This window comes from Orcinus orca, chromosome 2, assembly GCF_937001465.1.
Source record: "Orcinus orca chromosome 2, mOrcOrc1.1, whole genome shotgun sequence".
NCBI classification, from domain to species: domain Eukaryota; kingdom Metazoa; phylum Chordata; class Mammalia; order Artiodactyla; family Delphinidae; genus Orcinus; species Orcinus orca.
This window is the reverse complement of record NC_064560.1, coordinates 174385025-174398193: the sequence shown is the minus strand read 5'-3', so window position 1 is coordinate 174398193 and position 13169 is coordinate 174385025. Positions and strand designations below refer to the sequence as shown.

General features: G+C 44.6%; 1 long non-coding RNA gene across 3 annotated transcripts in view; it reads left to right on the top strand.

Annotated features, from left to right (window-relative positions):
* LOC125963642 (uncharacterized) overlaps window positions 1-13169 on the top strand; it is a 48521-nt gene that overhangs the window by 14278 nt on the left and 21074 nt on the right. Inside the window, exons 3-5 of one of the 3 annotated variants that reach the window (XR_007475874.1) lie at window positions 5772-5831; window positions 6064-6178; window positions 7271-7373. This is a non-coding gene — a long non-coding RNA (uncharacterized LOC125963642). Of the gene's footprint in view, window positions 1-5771; window positions 5832-6063; window positions 6179-7270; window positions 7374-11155; window positions 12993-13169 lie in introns of those variants that run through there. The other 2 variants (XR_007475871.1, XR_007475870.1) reach the window with 2 other exon arrangements.

Genomic DNA, 13169 nt, shown 5'->3' with positions numbered 1-13169 from the left:
GCTAACCTCCATTCTTAGAGATGCGAACCCGGCGAGAGCTGGGAGGGCAGGGAGGCGGGGATTCGTGGAACTGGGCCACTTGCTATTTTTGCATTCCCTGTCACAAGCAGAGGTGAAAACAGAGTTTCATCATTGTATGTCACTGGTTTATGTTGGTGGGAATTTAGGCGGTTTTTTTTTTTTTCTTTCTCTCACTTGAAAAAGGGGAGAAAAAAGGAAAAACACATAATACGTAAACACAGACTTCTGGGAGCTGCTCTGAATCCTAAAGCAATTCTGCTGCCTTGCATTCACCTAGTTCTGTTGTCTGTCAGGCTACTTCACTGTACTTGATTCTTTAAAAAAAAAAAAAAAAGTTAAGAAGGCAAATCCATCTCTCTTCTTCTTATTAGCTTTGGGCAAAGTAGGTCAAGCTTTGAATTCCTGGGTCTGGCCTTGCCTTCCATTCATAACTGGATCTCAGGCCACTTAAGAGAAAACCTAGAATGATTTCATTTACTTCCCTTCAGAGTCTTGAAGCAGCTCAGGCCAACAGACAAAGGATGTGTCAAGATTTTATATCCAGGATTTATCTCATATATCATTTATCCTGCCCTTGCCAATGAAAAAGGAAAAAGGTCTTTGGATAAACCTGTCTCCTCCACATAGCTTAACTCTTTCCTTCCTGGCAACATTATGACTAGAGAGTTGGAGACTTAATAAATCCATCCTCTGAAAAGGACAGAATCACACATTCATTCATTCTTTTATTTATTTAACGAAGAATTTACTTATTGAGAGCCTCCTATGGCCTGGCACTTGCTGGGGGCTGGCACTCACTGTAACGAACAGGGTGGACCTGTCCCTACTGTCAGACAGATTCCAGCCTCCTGGACTGACAAGTCATCAGAGAATTGCAGGACAGCAGTAAGTGGTTTGACGGGGCTAATAACAGGGTGCTATTGAACACAGAAGAGGATTTGGGGACAGTTATCAGAGGAAATGACTGCAATACAGAGACAGGATCTGGATCCACAGTCCTCTGGGAAATGACATGATAAAGATCAAAAGGGGCCAGAGCATCATCTAGGAAGCAAGTGCTCAACCCAAAGCAGTAGTATCAGATGATATAATCTCAGAATTCCTCTCCTGCCCCGCTAATATCTGAACCTGCAATCATTCCAACATACTCTCATATCTCAATATACTCATGGTATCCATTTCAGGACTGCCAAATCACATTTTTAATATGGAGCTCAAGTGATGTAGCCTTAAAATAAAGGGAAATCTGGACTTCCCTGGTGGCACAGTGGTTAAGAATCTGCCTGCCAATGCAGGGGACACGGGTTCAAGCTCTGCTCCCGGAAGATCCCACATGCCACGGAGCAACAAAGCCCATGCGCCACAACTACTGAGCCCTCGTGCCACAACTACTAAAGCCCGCACGCCTAGAGCCTGTGCTCCGCAACAAGAGAAGCCACCGCAATGAGAAGCCCGCGCACCGCAATGAAGAGTAACCCCCGCTCGCGGCAACTAGAGAAAGCTCGCGTGCGGCAACAAAGACCCAACACAGCCCAAAATAAATAAATAAATATATAAATAAAATTTTAAAATACAATAATAAAAAAATAAAGGGAAATCTGACCCCACCTGTGAAATTATCTTTGCCATCTGCCAAGGTCAGGGTAACTTTAAGACAAATGTGTGTGTGCCTCTGTGAGCACAGTGCTGCCTTCCAACAGGGCAGGGATTCCACGTTCTGGACAAGCCTGAGCGTGGAAAACCAAAACTTACATAGTTTGTGATTATCTATGTGCTGAGTTCCCCCTATCTGAGGATCCAAAAGTGAACAGGAGGGTAGACTCCCACATCCGATTTTAACCCAGATTAAACACAGATTCATTCTTTCCCAGCAGTTGTTTCTTATCAGATAAAGACTTTTCATATTTTGCACTTCTCTGGCATTTGAGTTAAGAGACCTGATCCACAGCAAGCTTTTGTTCAGTAACTCTGGAGGTCAGTGCACATTGTTTAGCCTGGTGTTATTGCAACATTAAGTGAAAGGCTACTGTCTATGCTGCCTACGTAAATGCTGCCGTACACAACCCGTCCCCAGCATGCAGAAGTAGTTGTTTATTTGGAGAAGTGTGGTCTAGTGGCGAAGGGTTGTGGTCAGAGCACGGGACCAAAAGTCAGAAAGATGCGCATAGCAGATTCAACTCCTTCAGGGACTTGGGGAAGTCACTTCTAAGACTTGTTTTAACATCTACATAATTTTGGCCTTGATCTTTTTCCTATGCAAATATTCACTTAGCACGTAGCCCAATGCCTGGCCCAGTAGGTGTTTAATAAACATGTATTGAACAGATGAATGAATGAATGAATGCCCTCAGCCAAGCAAGGCAAGTATATATTATTGTCCTTTCTGGGTACTAAGAAGTCAAATAGAGAATGTTCTTTAACTCTTTGAAAAGGCGGAACAGGCTGAGTCTTTTATTCTTGGGCGTGAATATGCAAAGATTGGGAAAGAGAAAATAACAAGATGTTTGGGCTATTTTCAGCTGGTGCAGCCTCTGTCAGTAAAGAACACTCCAGTGGTTCATGATGAAAGATCGAACTTACTCTTGTAATTGAGCCCCATGAGAAAGACAGCTGGTGCCCATACATAAATGCCACGTTGTCTGTAATGACAATGGCCGTGTTACCACCACCCTCTAATTTATTCATTCTAAATGTCTAGACCCAAGGAAGAGAAGTGTTCCACACTTCCCTCAGGACTCACACACTCGCGTGAATCCAGTGAAGGGGCTTAGGGGTCAAGGTTACTCACCCCACGGCTCAGACAGTGAGCAAAGACTGTCCCTATTTTAAAACAGTGGGAGGCACAGAACTACCACCACCATCACCAGACACACACACACACACACACACACACACACACACACACACACACACACCCCGCCATCACCACCACTAATTAGTAAGAGAGATTTCACCTCTTTGGGAAAAATTGTTTTCATTCTGAATAACTCTTGGCTTTTTGACAGGAGGTAATGATTCAATGGGATCCCCATCCTTCTGCTAATGTAAGCATTTAAACAAAGTGGTGGTCTGTGTGGTCCCTGGGACACATTCCCTCTGGAGCTGAGGAAACTGGGGAACAGCTATGGTGCCTAAGAAGGATGTATTTCAGCCCAAGCTCATGGCATCTTTCACCACACCAGCAGCTTCGGACCCCCCCCCCCCAATTTGGTCAGTAATGCCAAACCTCGCTGCAGAAACAAGTGTTCCCTATCCTCAGACAAGCAAGCCTTGTCCAGGCTGTCAGCTCCCCAGATGTCCTGAGCTGACCTTCTTTGGCTCTGGTGGATTTAGCTGCTAGAATTCCAAAGGGATCCCATCTACGTCACTAAACCTATAGGAAAACAACACACCCTGACTAATAAACCTCAACTACAGAGCTCCCATCCAATGGGGAAATCTCACGGCAAGGCTGGGGATGGCTCAAATGGGCTGGCACGTGATGAGCTTCAGGATGTTAAGACATCTCAAGCATTGCTTACACCATTTTATCCACCACCTTACTCAACAAGAACAGCAAGAAAGCTCTTTAAAAGAGAGTTAATCATTGTAATGCAAAAAAATAAATCCCCTTTCCCAAACCAGGAGAATCCTGATCAGCTGACCAGTATGTAGGAATTCAGATTATGCTGCCTTCTGATCTACAGATCATAGTTTCATCCTCAGATATGGACACTCTGTGTCTCAGTTTAGTATCTGATTTGTATTCTGTGAGAAAATTCTGGTTGCAGCTCCCAGCTGAGTTCTGATTTTCTCCACTGAGTTCTGATGTTTCTCCACTGGAGTGTCAATGAGTTACAGATCCCTTGTGAAAATCCCCAAATTGACTCTACTGAAGAATTCCACCTTTAGACTGACCCACCCGAGTTTGTGAGGTAATCAATTCAGATAAGGACAGATCACACACTGAAAATCTCCTCTCCCACTTAGTGGGGCTCTGAATTAAATCTTAACACTAAACACTAAATCATAAATATCTCCAAACCTGTTTAGTGGTCAATATACAGAATTACACTTAGGAAAAAATCTATACTCCTTACAGAGGTCTACCACATCTGTGTGACCCAGCCCTGGCCTCACCCTCCAACCTCATCTTGAACAACTTTCCCTCCTTCACTCCTCTCCAGCCACATTGACCTTCTTTCTATTCCTCAAATATGCCAGTCTGGTTCAGGAGCTGAGCCTCTGTATTCACTGTTCCCTCTTTCCCCCTGATCTGGACACGTTGACTTATCCTCATGATCAATATCTGCTCCAGTCTCACATTCTCCAGGAAGCCTGTCCCCCATCCAATGTTGCATCCCTCCTCCTTGTACCTCAGTCACTTTCTGTCACATTACTTGGTTTTATTTTCTATCAAGGACTTATCACTAGGTTACCTTGTTTTTTTATTTATGTACTTTTTCATTGTCTGTCTTCCTCTCCTAAGCCACAAGCTCCACCAAAGCAGGGACCTTATCTGTCTTATTCAATAGGTATCTATCCTCAGGACCTAGCTTGTTGACACTAGTAGGTACTCGATAAATGTTTGTGGAATGCAGGAACATTAAACAGAAACCTCATCATCTATTGTTCATGTGGCTGAGAAGACAGCATGGATTCTCTTTTTGGATAAAGGGGCTTGATGGGTGACTTCTTACCTGTATCTTTCTCAGGTGAGGGGAACCAAAATCCTGATCAGCACCTTCTTTACCAGGCATAATAATTTAGATGCTTATAAACCCAAGGGGTATACCCATCCTTAGAACTGTATGGACCCATCATATCTGCGTATTAATGCTTCCACTAGCTGCCATTCAAGAGGGTATGGGTGCTATATTTTTAAATCCACAACCATCCCGCCCAGAAACAGTGATCAGCACAAAAAGAAATATCATCTGGGATGGGTTATCCCCCTAAATCCTTTCTTTTCCACAAACTCAGCCTAATACCACAAGCAACTTTTTAGAAAATATTTGGGCATAGAGGTAAAAAACGTAACCAATTTTTTAGTTTAAAAGCACTGGGAGGGGCTTCCCTGGTGGCACAGTTGTTGGGGGTCCGCCTGCCAATGCAGGGGACACGGTTTCGAGCCCTGATCCAGGAAGATCCCACATGCCGCGGAGCAACTGAACCCGAGTGCCACTGCTACTGAAGGCCGCGCACCTAGAGCCTGTGCTCTGCAACAAGAGAGGCCACCCAATGAGAATCCTGCACGCTGCAACGAAGAGTGGCCCCCGCTTGCTGCAACTAGAGAAAAGCCCGCGCACAGCGGCAAAGACCCAACGCAGCCAAAAAAAAAAAAAGCACTGGGAATAGGGCCATAATAAAACTTTCATGGCACCAATACTAAAATGATTATGATACCCTGCCAAGTAATTCAAAATAAAAACAATATTGGGACTTCCCTGGTGGTCCAGTGTCTAAGACTCCGCGCTCCCAATGCAAGGGGCCAGGGTTCGATCCCTGGTCAGGGAACTAGATCCCACATGGCGCAACTAAGAGTTCTCATGGCTCAACTAAGAGTTTGCATGCCGCAACTAAAAGATCCCGCATGCCACAGCTAAAGATTTCACATGCCGCAACATGAGGGATGGAAAAATTGCTGGCTCCCCAGTGCCTGGAACAGTGCCTGGCACAATAGCAAGCACGCAATACATAGAACGATGAATACAGTTTTCCTGATTCTTCTTTGAATCTTTCTCCACCCCCCACCCCTGCCCCGACCCCAGCACAGGCTTCCTTGGCTTCTTGGGCAATCCGGCCATGGCTGAGAATGTGGCTGCCACCAGGTCAGTATTCGCTGATTGTTTGGCATGCACTGGACAGGACTAGAGTACCACATAACACAGGATCACCTGAGGCCTGGATGCAGCACCTGCATCAGCCCTGTCTGGGCTGGAGCTGATCTCTGCAGTTATAAACAGAGCACCATGTGCTCCTGATCTGTGCAGAATGCTTTGCACCAAGGGATGGGATTCTTAATTTGAATCTTTGACAGAACCAGTCTCTTTCTTTCTCCAGATTAATCAAGTGGTTTGGAATAAATCAAGGGTCTCCTGCCCAGAGGTGTGTCTGTGGGTGAGGAATCTTTGCTTTCCACTAGTCTGTTTGCCAGGAATGGGAAACTTCATAGTAGGTGAGGATTTGGGACTTCATTTGCTATTAATACTTCGCCATCCAAGTCAAGTTTATTTGAACCCAGGGCTTCATCCAGCTGGTGTCTGCCTGAGCTTTGGAACCTGGAAAAGAGAGAAGCAAGGGGTTGTGAATAGGCTGGGGAAATGAAGAAAGCCTGATGCAAATAGCACTCCATTCATTGGCCCCCCCAATCCACAAGCTCACAGAACTATAGCTCCAAGCCACAAACAGTTAATATTTCCGCATCTCTTATCCATTTCTGGCCCATATGCTAAAAGCACCAGAGACACACATAAAAAGATATATGATAATAGTAATAATAATAATAATGATAATAATAGAGAAAAAGGAAGAGTTTCAAATTAAGTGATTTTATATTTTTTTAAATATTTATTATTTATTCATTTTTGGCTGTGTTGGGTCTTCATTTCTGTGTGAGGGCTTCCTCTAGTTGCGGCAAGTGGGGGCCACTCTTCATGGCCGCGCGCGGGCCTCTCACTATCGCGGCCTCTCCTGTTGCAGAGCACAGGCTCCAGACGCTCAGGCTCAGTAGTTGTGGCTCACAGGCCTAGTTGCTCTGCGGCATGTGGGATCTTCCCTAGATTGTATTTTTACATAAGAGCAGCCCTGAGGTGTTAATTTCACACATCTGGTTTGAGATTAACTTACTAATATTCTTATCAGATATCTCTATCCTGCTTTTCATTTTTCCATTGGTTTCAGAATTCAGTCCAGGAAAGAAAGGGGTTTCACAGACCTCAAATTATTATTATCTTGCATAAGAAAAAACAGTTACCTGCAGATACTAGGGTATGGCCTCTACAAAGTTAATCCTTTCATCACTCAGATTGTACAGAGGCAATTATCCTATTCCTTATTCTTCATTCAGTACCTTTATTGAACACCTACTATGTGCCAGTCAGTGGAATCCATAGTAAACAGACAAGCTTCCTACTGACATGAAGCTCACAGTCTAGTAATGTAAAAAACAAATAACAAATAAACAAATGTCAGATAAAAGTAAAGTGCTGGGCAGGTAATTAAAATGGAGGGATATGTTGTGAGTGACTGTGTTGCTCCTTTGGATTAGGTGGAAGAAGGTGACATTTGTCATGAGAAGTGAATGGCAAGAAGGAACCAGCCACAGAAGGACAGGGGGCAGAGCATTCTGAGTAGAGGAAATGCTTCCCAAGGTAAAGTATTGAGAAATATCACTGAGCCCAGCAACCCTCTGTCTTTGTAAGGTGCATTTCAAGCCCTAGTTACCAAAAACCATCTCTCCCTCCCCCAGACCATAAACACCAACTTTGGGATCAGTGCTACCAAATTTGGAAATGTCCCAGCTATTCCCAGTTTAGTTTCCTCCCTAGCTGTCGCTATCCTTCAAACAGGACATGGATGGTTCTATTCCATTCTCACACAATAACAACCCATATGGATCCTTCTTATAGATGGCTACACACTAAAATCAATGGTTGGTAAACTCTCTTTCAATAACTTAGAGAGTCTTCAATGAAAGCACTGAAAAATAGTGATGTAAATTACCCTCAGTCAGGCTTTGAGGTCTTCCAGGGCCCTTTTTTACAGGAATTTAAAAACGGGCGCATTCCATTTTGCTCTTTGTTAGAGAGCTATTGACAATAAACAGAGTTCAGCTTAGAATCTGTGCTGTAAAACAGAACACTGAACAAACCAAGCTTTCTCACCCAGGGTGACATTTCCTTGTATTCTGCTAATACTTACACAGGGTTTAAGCAAATACATTTGGGAAGTTTATAGGGGACTAAACTCTCATAGTATTAGTTTCTTGAAATCTTTGTTATTTTCACTGCACTGGAGACTGTCCCACAAGCCATTATCAGAATCCACCCATCTTCAGTTCCCATAAATATTATGTCTGCACAGAACTATGTGAACTATTTCAGAGCTGGAATACGAACCAGACTGTGAAAACCTGCTAATGGGAATGACAGAAGAAGAGCGTTAAAACTTAAATGGGAGAAAATTCAGTAGCAAAGAGAAAAGTGGGCTAAAGGATTATGCGTGTGTCAGGGGAAGAGAGTAGCTCAACCCTCAGAGATTGATTATTCAGCCCAAGCTTGATTATTTAAATCCAGCAGCAAACGTATGCTGACACATTCCTGGGGGCACTAGGGTGACTATCATTACAGCAAGTCAAAGAAGCGGAGTTCAGTTCTCAGAGGTCATTCCTGTTGTAGTTGGTACTAATTGTTCCAGGCAATGAGACCAAGGGAAGCTGAGGCAGTGACTGTCAACTGTCAGTGATTCCCGGGAAGGAGCAAACTATAGGCAGCTGCTGCTGTGCATTCTGAAACTGAGAGCTAAATTCAATCTGGAAGCAAACTTCTGATGCAGGGACTGTCTCCCGATTTTGGCAGTCTCAGCCTCTAGAACATTTGGGAAAAGGCATCATAACATGGAAAGCATGAATTAAATATGAGTTACTAGTATTATACATATGTTCTCTGCCCCCATCTCCCACTCTGCTCCTCAACTGGATCTACTCTTATCCAGATCTCAAATTTAAAATGTCATAACCTCATAGAGAATTTCTTTGAGCATCCAGGCTGAACTAGGAACCCTTCAGAAGCCCTCATTCCACCCTAGGCTTTGCATGTATAGCACTAAACACCATTTGTAATAATATATACTTATTTAGAAAGCAATTGGGGGACTTGCCTGGTGGCGCAGTAGTTAAAAATCCGCCTGCCGATGCAGGGGACATGGGTTCGAGCCCTGGTCTGGGAAGATCCCACATGCCGCGGAGCAACTAAGCCCGTGCGCCACAACTACTGAAGCCCGCGCGCCTAGAGCCCGTGCTCCACAACAGGAGAAGCCATCGCAATGAGAAGACCATGTACCGCAACGAAGAGTAGTCCCCGCTCACCACAACTAGAGAAAGCCTGCCCGCACCAACGAAGACCCAACGCAGCCAAAAATAATAAATAAATAAAATAAAATAAAATAAAAAGAAAGCAATTGGGCTAATATCTAAAAAATAAGTTCCGGAACTTCCCTGGTGGTCCAGTGGTTAAGACTCCATGCTTCCACTGCAGGGGGCACAGGTTCGACCTCTGGTCAGGGAACTAAGATCCCGCATACTGTGTGGTGCAGCCAAAAAATTAATTAAAAATAAAACAGTTAAGTTCCACAAGGATAAGGATTTTTGTTTTCTTCACTGATGGACCCTCAAGCATCTAGCAAAGCCCTGGTAGCTGTTAACTGTTGATTGACTGTTTGGTGTCTAGCTCCCCATTCGAGGAAGACAGAAATCTTGCCTGTTTACTCATCATTGACTCTCTAACCCCTAACAGCATCTGACAGAATAAAGGCTGCTCAAAAAGTACTTCTTGAATGCATGGAAATAACAATAGCTAATACTTACCGAGTGCTTGCTCAAGAATTATGTTCAGTGCTTTAGAGATATTATGTTATTTAATAGTCACCAAAATTCAATAATATAGGTATATTATGCCATTTTGGTTGACTAGGTTCAATAATTGTTTAAAAAAATGATCTTATAATTTTCTAATCTGCAATAGATAATAATTGGACTAAATTTTCTCCCCAGTGTAGTAAGTAGTGTCTTGGGACCTGAATAAGTGCATTTATTTCCCTAGGTGTCTACTCTCTGGTGGCTGATGAGAGAGAAACTCAGTCTCAGCTGCCTTAATTATGCTTAAATTGCTTAGAATTAAATTATAGTCTCAGCTTCTATTCACATTGGGCTTTTGAGGGAAATATATATATTATACACCATTCATAGATAGATAGATACATAGATAGATAGATAGATACATAGATAGATAGATACATAGATAGATAGATAGTGTTGGGGGACTTCCCTGGTGGCGCAGTGGTTAAGAATCCGCCTGCCAATTCAGAGGACGCAGGTTCGGGCCCGGGTCCAGGAAGATCCTGCATGCTACGGAGCAACTAAGCCCATGAGCCACAACTACTGAGCCTGTGCTCTAGAGCCCGTGAACCACAACTACTGAAGCCGGCACGCCTAGAGCCCGTGCTCCACAACAAGAGAAGCCACCGCAATGAGAAGCGTACGCACTGCAACAAAGAGTAGCCTCTGCTCGCCGCAACTAGAGAAAAGCCTGCGAGCAGCAACGAAGACCCAACGCAGCCAAAAAAAAAAAAAGATAGTGTGTTGGTTGTATTAGATTAACATGCAACCACAGAACACGGAGAGTTCCCACTTCTGCCAGAGGAAATTAGAAACAGGAAAAAAGTACTGGCCAAATCTTGCCCAAGATGCTGGTTAAACTGGCTCTGCCAGTGTTTCCTGCACCTGCTTGTGACACCAGTTGGAAGGCAGGCTTGTTCACTCCTCTGGGAACTTTGCCAGTCTCCACCATTCAGCTCCATCTGATCTGGCTGAATCAGGTATAAGACAGTCACTAATCTCACCTCCCCGAGTAAAACCAGAAGTATTTGGGTGGGTGAGGCATGGTCCAAGCAAGGAACAGACCAACTAGAAACAAACTGACCTGTCCCGGAGTGGAAGTAATTCCAAGGGAATTACTCAATATGTTATATTCCCACTACCAGGAACCCATCTGGTGAGATTATTTTACTCTCCTTTACCAAAGAAACTGGTGACCCAAAGGCGCATAATGCAAGAAGTAGTCAGTTAGGGACTTGCCTGGAGGCACAGTGGGTAAGACTCCGCGCTCCCAATGCTGGGGGCATGGGTTCGACCCCTGGTCAGGGAACTAGATCCCACATGCATACTGCAACTAAGAGTTCCCTTGCCACAACTAAGGAGCCCACCTGCCACAACTAAGACCCGGTGCAACCAAATAAATAGATAACTAAATGATAAAAAAGAAAAAGAAGAAGTAGTCAGTTTGATCGGGAAACTCAAATGGTTCTTGAATCAGATTTTTACCTCTCCTTGGTTTCTCTGTCTGCTCTTCACCACTATCAATACCACCCTATGGAGAATGAAGAATGAATAGAACTGTCAAAGGAAGATAGGAGAAATAAAGACAAAGCAAGGAGTTTTCATAAAGCTACATATATTCAGGCCTCCAGTCTATGTCCTTTCGACTTTTTGAGTATTAAAATGCCCTCTCATTTATGAAACGATGGTGATAATACGTGGTAATTGTTATCATTTGGTAGAATTAAAAGTTGGCAACCGGGCTTCCCTGGTGGTGCAGTGGTTGAGAGTCCGCCTGCCGATGCAGGGGACACGGGTTCATGTCCCGGTCCGGGAAGATGCCACATGCCGCGGAGCGGCTGGGCCCGTGAGCCATGGCCGCTGGGCCTGCGCGTCCAGAGCCTGTGCTCCGCAACGGGAGAGGCCACAACAGTGAGGGGCCCACGTACCGCAAAAAAAAAAAAAAAAAAAAAAGTTGGCAACCTATGTCAGTTCACCAACTTTTTAAAAACTTTGCTGGCCCTTGACATCCAACAGTGTGGGAAGCCCTGGGTTACTGTACAGTAGTGTCCTCCGAGGTTTCGGGTGAGGATGGGGAGAAAAATCTCCCACGCCTGTGTGAGTAGAGCTACAGGTCCGCTGGGTGGGCTCTGAGGATCCTCTATCAGCAACCGGCACAACTGTGACAGCTGGCTTTGAACAGGATGAATAGTCTTCTCTAGGCTCCCAGCATCCTGTTTCTCAGACTCACCCAAGAGCATAGTGCTCCTGTGTGGTACCATCTGATAACTTCACTTATGTTCAACTTTAGGAGCTTACTACTCATAAAAGAATCTGTATTCCAAAACTAAGACCTGAAGAGAGAGGCAAATGCTTACTCCAAAGGCATAAATCGCTGAAAATGGATAGTTTTAGGGACAGTAAGGGAGTATGCCTTGATATAGGACGTATCTAATCACACAGGTGGGGATTCATCTGGCCTGTCTGTGAATTACACCCCTCAAGCCCACCTTGACACTGATCCATTTACAGGTCACTCATCTTATAAGACATTTTTAAACTTGAAAATGCCTTCTGCTTTACAGTTTTCAAAGCCCTTTCACAAGAATTACCTAGAGGGCTTCCCTGGTGGCGCAGTGGTTGAGAGTCCGCCTGCCGATGCAGGGGACACGGGTTCGTGCCCCGGTCCAGGAAGATCCCACATGCCGTGGAGCGGCTGGGCCCGTGAGCCATGGCTGTTGAGCCTGCGCGTCCGGAGCCTGCGCTCCACCACGGGAGAGGCCACAACAGTGAGAGGCCCACGTACCGAAAAAAAAAAAAAAAAAATAGAATTACCTAGAGTGAGCCTCATAACAGTCCTAAGAGGTAAGCAGGGCAGATAGAAATGTCTTAATTTTTACAACTGAGGAAAGCCAGACTTGAGGAATATGAACTGCAGAGCTGAATTCTGTCATGGCTGGAGTTCAGTCATGGCTGGGGTGTGCAAGAGGCCCAGTGTGCACTTGGGCCTTGGAAGACAATGTAGGTCATTGCTCCTATACCTCCTGGCCTGGGCCAAGGCCTCTTTGCTGTGGAAACCTGGTGGGCGGAGGCTCCACTCAGCACTAAAGCAGGAGGTGTTGGGGGAAATCGTACCCATTAATAGTAATCAAGTATTTATATACCATTTGGTATTTCCACAGTACCAACTAATAATCACTATATCATTACAATGCTCTTAGGTCAAAGCAAGCATGTGGGGTCAATGAGTTCTCCAGACCGCATTTTATAGACAAGGAAGTAGGCTGGGGAGATTAATTGTCTTGTGGTTTGAAGAAATCAGTAGCATAGTAGGACATCACAGTCCTTAAGTTGAACTTGGTCAGCTAAATGGAGCAGCTCAGCCAAACCACTGGGCAGAAAGGGTCTGTGCATGTGTGTGTGCACGTAAGCACATATGAAACAAACTGCTGCTTTCAGCACCATCAAAACTATAATCTATTTGGTATTTCCTGGGTTAAATACTCCGTGGGCCGCACACCATGGCCCACGACCATGTTTGGGTCATAGTCCAAAGAACAAAAAAAAAAAGAAC